The sequence below is a fragment of the Cupressus sempervirens genome, chromosome 9 (genome assembly GCF_028749045.1).
Source record: "Cupressus sempervirens isolate cs-2001-9-10 chromosome 9, ASM2874904v1, whole genome shotgun sequence".
NCBI lineage: Eukaryota > Viridiplantae > Streptophyta > Pinopsida > Cupressales > Cupressaceae > Cupressus > Cupressus sempervirens.
In genome coordinates, this window is record NC_143126.1 from 187,055,483 (window position 1) to 187,066,890 (window position 11,408).

Genomic DNA, 11,408 nt, shown 5'->3' on the forward strand with positions numbered 1-11,408 from the left:
GCTAGATATAAGATTATGTTGAACTAGGTCTCTCTATCAATGCTTGTTTTATCTTCCTAATTTCATGATGAATCAAAAAAGGATATCGATCCTCAATATATTCTTTGAGGATCTTGAATAGTTGGATCCAAGAGATATGTCCTATCCCAATCATTCATTTTCATAACTAATACAAACAGTTCTTTTATAATCACGTGCCTTTTAGTTTACTTGCAAAGGTGCCACCACTCATCAATAACTATTGTTAAATCATTCATCACTAATTATTGATCCAGTCAAGTTGATTATAATGCAAATAATAGTGATGACTTGGAAAATTGTAATTGATAAATAAAAATCTTTGCGAGAGTCACCATTCCTCTATTAAGATTGTTGTCTTTAGTATCTCTTAACTTGTGCATTCTACCACTCAATCCTAATCAATTTTCATATCATCAATTATTATTAGGCCATCACAAATTGTCAAACAAATATACTTGTACGTTGTTGTTTGTTGAATACGAATTCTCACTCAACAATTCTCATTGTTAATCATACACTCATGTCTTTCATTTGATGCAAGCTATCACAATTACAATTACATCACGAACATCAAGTGCTCATGTAATTATGATATTTAGTGGTGCTTGTCAATAATGATTACTTCCCATTGTTGAAATTATAGCTGCAATAGATATCTTTACCTTTGATATTGTTATGTGTTGAAATTGAGAAAATGCCTTTGTATTGTGTCAGCAGCTAAAGAAAAGAAAAGTATTAATATGAAATTTCCAAGGAAGCACGATCATGGCATCCACGGTGTGCTAGGTGTCTCATCCTAAATATTTGACATTTTATTATATTAGGAGACATGTAACAAGCGAAGAGACAAGCGCTTGGAAATATGAAGAGACTTGCATTTGGTAAATGAAGAGAACTTCACTTATGATATGAAGAGTCTCTCAATACAATATATATATATGTAATTGCTTGTCATTTATTCTCTATTAATAACCAATGAGAGTTTGGGTTGATCTTTAACAGATGTTGATATTACTAAATATGGACTATTGAGTTTATACCATTGTTGCCAGTCATGATATGGTTGCAGCAGCCAAGAAATTGATTATTTTATTCCTGTCGATACTTTCTTGTCCTTCAAATCAAAAATTGGTATTGATTTGACTTATGTAAATTCGGTGTCCTATACAAAAATATTAATCACTGCCATTGGGTTTTGAATCAGGGACATGACATGTTTTTCTAATTTTCACAGGATTTTACCGATTCAAGTTCATCCAAGGCCAAGTCAAGTATCCAACTTCTGAACAAATTCAACTTGCCAAGTTCCAACAAATGTTGGAAATTTGTATAAATATTTTTAAACCAGCACATATGATACAACATCAAGATGGCAGACCTAGATAATCTCTAATTTGTTAAAAATTAAAAGAGAACAAGAATCTGATAACAATGTAAATTTGTATGCACACAATTGATGTCTCTGTCAGAGTTCTTGCTTCTAGTGGTAAGAGCAAGCCATTCCCTCCACATGTAGTTATTTCATTTGCTCATCTAATCCTTTCAGATTTATTAATTGCTTCCATTAGGTTTTCAATCAGGGACATGACATGTTTTCCAATTTTCGCAGAGTTCTACCAAATTGATAGAAGTTTATCAAGTCCAAATCAAGTATCCAATTTCTGAAAAAAATTCAAAAAATTCAACTTGCCAAGTTCCAACAAACCTTGTAAAGGTTCTATACATGTTTAAGCCAACATATGATACAACATCAAGATGGCAAACCTGGGTAATCTCTAATATGTTGAAAATTAAAACAGAAAGAAAGAATTTGATAACAATGTAAATTTGTAAGCAGATAGTTGATGTCCCTGTCACAGTTCTTGTTTCTAGAGACAAGAACAAGTCATTCCCTCCAAATGTAGCTATTTCATTTGCTCATCTAAACCTTTAAAGTTTAACATAAATCATGTTTAGTTCCTTTATCTCTTTGTTTGGATGTGTTCCAACATGCAGTCTTACCAACATACACTGCTCATGTGATCTATATGTATAGCAGGACAGGAAACTGTAACTAAGCTAAAAGTCTACACCACCTGTACCATGATGCAGGGGCATCCAGTGGTGTAAGGGCAATCCTGTATCACCCAAAAAAATGCTTAGAAATAGTTTTTGTTTAATGTGTTTTCATTTCGGATACCCATTTGGGTCAAATAAAGGTTCCAACTCTCATAGTTCCACGATTAATTTTCTGGGTTAGAGTTTTAGAGCACCTTGAGATACGTGTCAAAGCAAAAAATGGGTTATTTTGTAATTGAGCCAAAATTATGATGAGTTAAGAGGGTATAAGTTCGAGGGATGATTATACTTGTAATTTAAAATGCTCCAGAAAAAGAATCAAGTCAAAAGGCTTTACGGTTAGAAAGTTATTGCAGCTTTAAATTTCCTAGAGACCTCCTAAGAACACCTCAAAGTCAGATTTGAGGCACTAAACAGCCTTATACGGGCCCGAAAAATGGGGGACAAGCAAGGTTGTCCATAGGACTATAGAGCGCTTCAAGAGCTTTTCGGAAATCTAAACGATTCATCAATCAGAATCCTGATTCAAAAGTTATGCCTCCCGGAAGTTGGGCTACCGTTTCTGGATTCTTCTAATTTTACACCGACTTCTAACGTGACTTTTGGAACCTTCTGTTTTGGCGGTGGATGCCAACTGGCATATTCTAGAATGTATTCCTAACCCTAAACCATTTGGGGTCTATTTAAGAACATTTCTGGCACTGTAAAGGCAATTTTTAGTGGAGTTTGAGAGGAGGTACTGTACGGAGGATTTCTTTCTCCATAATCATACTATTGTAAGCCCATAGGGCATTTTTTGTTTTTTCATTGATAATAATATTTCCCTTTTCCTGTGTGTTCATTCTGGTCTTGGGTTGTGTTTCCATCATACCATGTCCTTTGTTACAAATCTACAACACTCATACCCTTATCAACTATTAGCCACCCACAACAACTGGACCATATCCATTGTTACAGAAATCGATCGATACTTGATAGCATTAGGAGAACGAGAAGTGTACAGGACTGAATGTGTAATAATCTTTGCATTGAATGAGTAGACTAAAAATGCCCATCATCATCTCTAACTTAGTCAAGAATTCAAAAATATGTTCCACAGTGTTGTTCTTACCTTCACCCTAGGTCACTCTGAAGCCATCCAAACTTAAAACTTCTTTACATAATATTTTCCAGTCTAAGTACTGTTCCTAGAATTTTAGGGTGTCAAGTACTGAACTCAAACTTCTTTCCATAATATTTTCCAATTTAAGTATTGTTCCTAGTATTTTAGAGTGTCAAGTTCCATCGTTCACACCCCGGGTTACATGTGCCAAGGCATGTACACTGACTGTACTCGAACCTTATAATAAGTTGCCTTTATCATTGAGATACATAGTTAAGGTGGAAGTCTACCTTAAAGTTTGGGGAATCAATCCTTCACTAATAGCCAATTTGCTTCCCACACATTCTACCAACTTCATTGGCCATGAAAAAACTTTGAACTTAGATTTCTTATATATCTATAGCTCCTAATTTCAAGTTTCGATTTCTAGTTTTGGCTTTATCCAAAACAAAGAAAAGTAACTAACAAACTATAGACTAGCAAAAACTTAAAACAGCAACAACAATTAATTTTAAAAATTCTTAAACACTGCATTCCACCAAATGACAATCCCTGACCAATTGTGTCAAAAGAAATGAAAGTAAATCCTAGATTCTAAAACCCCAAGGCCGCAGCATAATGAATTAAACCCTAAATTATGAACAACCAAAAACTACAGCAACTACTCTAACAAATATACAAGGCACACTAAAATTTGAAGCAGCAAAATTGAGAAAACCATAACCAAAATAAAAACAGACAAATTTTACTTCCTTAAGCATAATATACAATACAGAGCAACAGTTTATTCATGTTCTGTCTTTAAAACACAGGCAATTTTTCAACGATATTTGTGTACCTGAAATTTCAAAAGGCCGTTGTTGTTTTCTTCGCGATATATGCTAGAATCCTACTGCATGTGATGCTAATTCAACTCACTTTCTTGAAATGCTCCGCTGTAATTTTCTGCAAACTTTCCATTCAAGACAGTAGCAAACATAAAATTTTGCTGGAAGTAAAATGCTCCAGCACAAGAGGGAAAAATGAGATGAAATCGAGTTGCTTAGACGAGACGAGTGAAGACGAGCAAGTGTTTGATGTAACACTTATGAGGGTTCAAATGGATCAATGCAGGCCCGCCAGCGAAGGGATTAAAACAGAAATGATGTCGACGAGCCATCAGTCATCGCATTTCAATCATAGTCAGGGTTTGGGAAATCCGACGCTAGGGCTTAGAGAGCTCGGTATCTTACGCTCTGGTCGCATGCGGGAGGTTACTTATAGGCTCGGTATCTTGCGCTCTGGTCGCATGGGGGAGGTTACTTATAGTTTGTCGCCGGCCGATGGTGGTATTGGCTGTTTCGGTACTTTTTAATTTATACCATGGGCAAGATAAATTATTAGGGCGGAGTCCAATCAAAAGGACTTCTTATAGAACAAGGATGCAAAACGTCAAAGTTCTTGCCTAAGTATAGTTTTCGCATATGACAAATAGCAATTTAGATAGTGTTTTATACATTAGATATGCAATAGGATAAAACATACTGTGCAATTTTCTTTGCATTTGAATAATAATTTACATTAGCAAAGCATCTATTCAATTATGTTATGCAACTTGATACAACAATAGTATGTCTTATAGCATATCAATGCATATACATTATTTCATTATACATATATGACACAGAGAGTGTACTTGGATATGAGACTCATGCATATCCATTGTTTGATTACACGTCTTTCTTTAAATTGACTAGTATCTTTTGTAACTATCATTAATTATAACTTGATATGTCATTATAGCTATCCATGGTACCTGCAAATTCCATTTTGTGCATGTTAGTATATTGTACTTATGTCTCATAATAACTTGTTTTTCATATTTTAAATAAATGTTAATTTGTGACTAGTCATGTTTACCTTTTGTTGTGAGAAATTGTTCAATCTCCATTTGTCACAACATGATTGATGGCATTGTTCTGGTTTAATGTGAATTGACCTTTCACAGTGAAATCTCGAAGAATAAAGATGAACTTTGATTTCTCCTGTCTGTAGTCCTCAACTTTTGTGTCTTTCAGGCTTGGTAGTAGTTGTTCAACAATGCACTTGCCTATTGAACATTAGATGATTTGTTTGTTTTTAGTTGTGATGATAGTATTTAGGTGTAATTAATATACATATGGAACCTCTTGATTGCATCTATTACAATGAGTTGTTTTGTCTTCTAGCATTCCATAATCCTCAAATTTTAAGTTTCATTGGGAACAAAATGCATGAAATGGATTTGTGAATGTGTTGGCTGCTTTGAGAACCCCATCAACCTACAAGATATGTTTTGATATTAATTTTGCTTGTGTAAGAATTAATTAATAGTTGAAGTGCTAAATTATCCGAGTTTGCTTACCTGTAGTGTTGTTTGTAGCAATGCATTCAAGGCATCCAATGTTCTCTTGTCTTTAAGTGTACAGATGTATGTAGCGACCCCTGTGTGAAATGTTCTGTCCATGTCATTTCGTCGTACAATGTTTCTAAACAACATTGCAAGAGTCTCACCTCTTTGTAATTGGATTGCTTTTTGCATGGATTCTTCTTGGAATGCAAAGTTGATTTGGAGCTAGTCATTGACAAAAGATTTTTATTTTCTTCTTTTAGAACTCTGTACTCAATAGAAACATGACTACTATACATGTTGCATAGAAAGAAGAAGTGTTTAGTGTGTTTTTTACCTATACTTTGTCATCATCATTGTTTTCGTCTTTTATGTCAACATATTGGGAGCCTATCTGTCATCCTGCAACTGCTAGTGCACTTATTGTACCAATGGCATAGGTACCTGTTCTTGTGAGTAGCTGTTTGATTGTGGAGCTTGGTATGAATTTGTATTCTTTGCAAAGTTGTGGTATAGTTTCAATTGTGCTTGAATCTTGGAGCTTCAAGATGCAATCTGAATCTCCACGGTCAAAGGTTGTTTTGTGTCCTAGTTGAAATCCTGACACTATAATGGATGTTCCTGGAACTATCTTGTGTTTGTACTCTTGTACCAAGTTTCCTGTCACATTTAAAGTTATTGTCATTTCTCCTTTAGAGTCTGTCAAGTCTACACATAGTACCTCTCGTGTTTTGTTTTCTCTATCCAATGTTGTTATATATATGACAAGTATGTCTCCTTCAAAAGTGTTTCCTGCTTTTCTTGCATTCAAGTTCTTAATTGATATTGCATTGGGGTTTCCTAGTTTTGACCTGCACAAAGTATTATGGTGTTAGTCTAGTATTGTAGTGGTTTGATATTTAACATTTCTTCAAATACTAGAAATTCATGTATTGAATTATCATTTTTCATGTGGGAATTCATGTTATTGAAGATGAGAAAAGCTTAGTACCTTTTTGTTGTTTGCTCTTGCTTGACATGTGTTCCCTTTCCTGTTCTTTTGCTTCCTTCCGTTATTGTGCTACACAGAAATGTAGAACATTGAAATATAGACTATTAAATTAGAGTTATTGTCTTTGATACATAAAACTCTTAGGTGTAAGATGTATTTCCATTCATGTATGTGTTCTTTCATTTAATTTTGTGTTTGGTTGTCTATGTATTAGCAATCTAGAGTGGAGTATGGAACCTTATGAATGTAGCAAGGTGATCAGTCTAGTATGCTTCTGCTTTGTAATAACAACATATATTACTTCAATTTGTCCAGATGTGATCAATTAAAGGATTGTATACATTTTGTGTTTCTTCTGTGATGTAATTCATGTTGTGTTATTGCATATATTTTTCAAGATTTTTTTCCTAGCATTTCTTGTTGACATATCAATATTGAAATCACCTACAATGTATAGATTAGTCATTGGTTTGACATATGTGATGACTTGTTGAATAATAGTAGCATATTCTTCAATGGGTGTGTTAGGTCTTGCATAAAGATTACATATATTTAGTTCATTGCTTTTGATCAAAATTGTTATTTTAATAGATTCTATATTTGTTATGTTGTATTGCTTTATCTTTGAAATGACTATGGTTTTGTTGGCTAGTGTCATTATACCATGTATGTGGTAGGCATTGAAGTTGTTGAAATATTGGAATTTGTCATTTATTTTAGGGATTTGCATGTGTACTTCTTGAATGCAGATGATGTCAGATGACATTATATCATAGTCATTAGTTATGTCATTTATGTGAGGCTTTAAACTACGTGTGTTTAGTGTGCATAATAGCATGGATGGTGTGTTATGAGAACATGTATCATCATTCTCAAATTGCCATTTTGCACTTGCTTGTAGGCGAGACATTTCAAGATGTATTCTCTCTTTGATTTAAAAAAAAATTGGTGTTTGAGGTTTTAAAAGGAATCAAGAGTCAATTGTTTTAGTTTGTGATAGTGTTGTGTATGTTAATCCATCTTGTCTAACGCATGTGGGGTCAAAAGCCATTGCCTCCATTATAAGCCCCTGTGACCTATGTATTGTTCTTGCACATGCTATCTGTATAGGGAATTGTTTTCATACAATAATTTTATTTTTCACTGATGCTTTTTGGATAGGTCGAATAATGCGTAGTATCGGTACCTAGTCATTTTCAATTTTTTTGTATAGCATTGTACGAGTTCTTGCGTTGTTGTTGTCTGATTGTATTGTCGTTAAATCTTATCCAAACTATGTCAAAATCATTATATTTTGTGTATGCTTTGAATATTCCATCTGATCCATTTACTAGACCATCTTTGGTGTTGTAGTTTCTTGCATATAGTTCTACCAGAATATTTGGTTTGAGATGAATTTGATGTGGGAGTGAAATTGTTCGTGTGTGTAGGCGTAATGCATTGTTATTTTCATCATGTTCATCAATGGCATTGAGGACAGTCATTTCACCAGGAACTATTGCAAGCATTTTTGTATTATGAGCATTGACATCAATTCTTCTATAGAAAAGGAATGGTAGTGTTGGGTCCAATGGTGGTTTTCTCATGCATTGTTCATTGATCTGGTGCAGATCTTCATTTGTTTGCATGCCTATTCATATTTTGTTGAGAACATTAATGAATTTTTCATCCTTTTGCCTTAGTATACGTGTTAACAAATAACATTTAACATTGTCTATCCAAAAATTGCAAGGGATAAATTCTAACATAGTTGCTTTATTTTCAAATACAATTGTGTCAGGTACTGGTTGTGCTTGGTACAAGTCTCCATAAAAAATTATATCAACGTTTCCAAAGTGTACGGTAGGCATTTGCATTATCTCACGCAATCGTTTGTCAATATAATGTAGGAATGTGGCACCAACTAATGATATCTCATCATTGAGAAATACACATAACTGATCATAGTGCTTTGACATTGTATCTAGTGTGTCACTATTGAGTGGCAAGAAGTCAAATGTGATAAAAGGTATGTGGAATGCTAAATGTAACGTGAATCCACCTACATTGTGTGTCGCTTTTCTTGTGTAAGCCGTTATTAGGCCCTTTGGTTTGTTGGGATCACTGTCGATGTACTTATTGTAGATCTGAAGGAGAGCTTGGTATTTAACTTTTGCAGTGAAAGTGTTTTCAGTTTTGGCTCCGTCTATCAAGAATAGATGCAATGGGTTCTTGTTGTTTTTAATTTTATTTTTTACAATATCTTTGATGATTGCTTGTTGTTCTCTATTTAGCATCTACCTCAGTTTGTGGTACTCATCATTGTCCATAATTTGTGGATGGTGGCTAATTTCAAATGTGTTATAATGTATGTTGCTTTGTATCTTGTGTACCTTGTGTTGGATGTCTTTTTGTATGTCATATTGCTCAATTTGCTTGTGTTTGTTGACTATGGGGGTTTGGCCATCCATGCCATCATTCTCAGTATCTAGATCCTTGACTTCTTTTTCCATGTCACCCCATGCAAGAGCTGTGTTATGATTAAACTTTGCTTGATTAGTTATGATTATTTGTTGATAGTATAAATTTGCTTGTTCCCATGATGTAAAACTTTGTTTCAATGTGCTCTCATTGATTTCAAATAGCACATAGAGTATTAGTTGTTCTCTACAATAGTTTTCTAGGTCCATGTGTTTGTTGAAGTTGATAAATCGTATTATACTCGGTTTTTCTTTTTGTGTGTATTTTGTGTCATTTTTGCTATACTCGGAGACAAATTCTACAAGGCATATGGTCTGAAGGATTGGAGATCGACTTAAATAGTAGTCCACTAAGGATTTTAAGAGGACATTTTTTGACTCATCAGGTTCTTTAAGTAATTCTTTATTGCTTTTCAGTATAAATGTACGATTGTGATCATCTCTTGTGTCTATGGATATGCACTTTCTTGAGCTATGACTTAGTGGCAGTGATAGAAATATGTTTGCTTCTTGTTGTGATGACATTTGTTGTAAATTTAGTAGCGCATTTCCTAGCTTTTTTATCATTCATATTGCATCAATACTATCTTTTTTGTGGTCATTACGTATTCTTTTAAATGTATTTGTCATTGTTTTGTCCACTTTTGTCATGTATGAGCTACAATACATTGTTGCATCATATGCATTCAGTACAAATTGAGCATTAGTATTGGTTCTCCATAGTTGTGGAATTCTCTTTGCAAAGCTATTGTTCCAAATTTATGATGGCTTTCATCGCAAGAAGAGCATTGATCGTTGTAGAGTTAATCTTACAGCCAAGATATATTCTTCTTCACTGGTTCCAATTTCATCTAAGAATATTTGAAATGTGTATGATAGGTCATAGTTTGCCTTTTCTAATATTGCAAAGATACTTGTTGCTTTTGAACTTATTGCTTCATTCTTCTCTAACAATGGTTCAAGTATTACTATCCTTTGGAGGGGTGGAAAAGGAAAATTGTATCTGCATGAAATATTTCTTGGTCTTCTACATTGCTTTGTGTGGTGGTGCTTGTGAATTGTACGAAGACTGGGCTCTATATGCTCAGTTGCACAAGTAATGTACTTGTCAATAAATTCTGTAATGGATGTATTGCTACCTATTCCATATATTGGTGCATTTTTTACCCATAGTAGGAAATGATCATGTTCATTTCCTCAATTTTGGAATTCAGTTACTGAGAAGTAATCCACAACATTTCCAAAGAATGATTCATTAGTTAAAATTAATTTCTTCATTGCATCTATTTTGTGCCTATAACTTTCTTTATCAGATTGAATTTGTCACCTTTTGCTTCATACTGTTGTTGTTGTTCAATTTTTGACTGATGCACATTGTGCAATTGTTCGAGTGCACTTAATAGTGGATCCCAATTTTGTTTTGCACTAGTAAAAGTAACAAAAAAAGTTGGAGGCCCTAGTTGGCGTATCATTGCAAAAACATTCTTCTTAAGTTGGTGTATGTAGTCTGGTGATATTCTTATTCTTTTGAAGTCAATGTATCTAATGTCTGATTTAAGAATTCTTTACAAGTTGGGTTTTTTCTTAACATCTTTCGCTTGCAATTTGTGTCCTTTTAATTGTCCCTTTCATATTCTTATCCACATTGTAGAGAGTACCTATTGCACCAATATCTTGATAGTCTTAAAGAAGATATTTGTCGTGTGGTATGCAAAGTACCTTTTTAATTGTAGGAGTTCCCATCATGCAATCTTTTGGTAAGAAAATTTTTGAATGATGTCTTCGTCATGCGATTTTCCAAAGAATAATGTGGGAAAATTCATTTCCTCAGCATATTTGTCTTTGAATATTCCAATTGGGTGGTGCTCTTGTGCAGGTGCAATGTCAATTATCTTGTCTTGCATTTAATGTATGGATCTAGATTCGGTGAATCCATGTACCAAGGTTTCTAAAGGCTCATTATGTTCTTCGTCATCATCTGACTGTGTTGCATTTTCACTAAACAAAGAGGATGTTTCATCTTTGAAACTTGCATATGTCCTTTCATTTTGACATCAATCTGAAGAGCTTCTTTCCAATCTTCTTTTATTTTAACATTTTCCATTATGTATAGTGGTGTACTTGTGAGTTTTGAGAGTGCTTGCATCACTACATTTGGCCGCACCATTCCTATTTGAAATGTATTTTTGTATTCTAAGTGCCTTTTGAGAGCAACGACAATAGTTGTTGTGCTATTGGTTGTTTGTGGTAGTGCATTTTGTATGATATTCATGTTCACAGGAACATTGATAATAGAACTTGTCAGTCCCACTTGTGATCTTTTGTATCCCAATTCCCATATCTGAGTAAATGCAATTCTCACTGTCACTAGTCGTTCTTCCAGTTGTGACAGGATTTTCACATCTTCTA

At 34.1% G+C, this 11,408-nt stretch overlaps 1 protein-coding gene across 2 annotated transcripts in view; it reads right to left on the minus strand.

Annotated features, from left to right (window-relative positions):
• The window catches only part of LOC149538102 (uncharacterized), a 72,397-nt gene extending 67,941 nt beyond the window's left edge, over positions 1-4,456 (minus strand). For both annotated transcript variants that reach the window (XM_089799467.1, XM_089799468.1), the window contains exon 1: positions 4,020-4,456. The gene's annotated coding sequence lies outside the window, so the exon portion shown is untranslated. The remainder of the gene's footprint in view (positions 1-4,019) is intronic.
• Between the last annotated feature and the right edge of the window lie 6,952 nt (positions 4,457-11,408).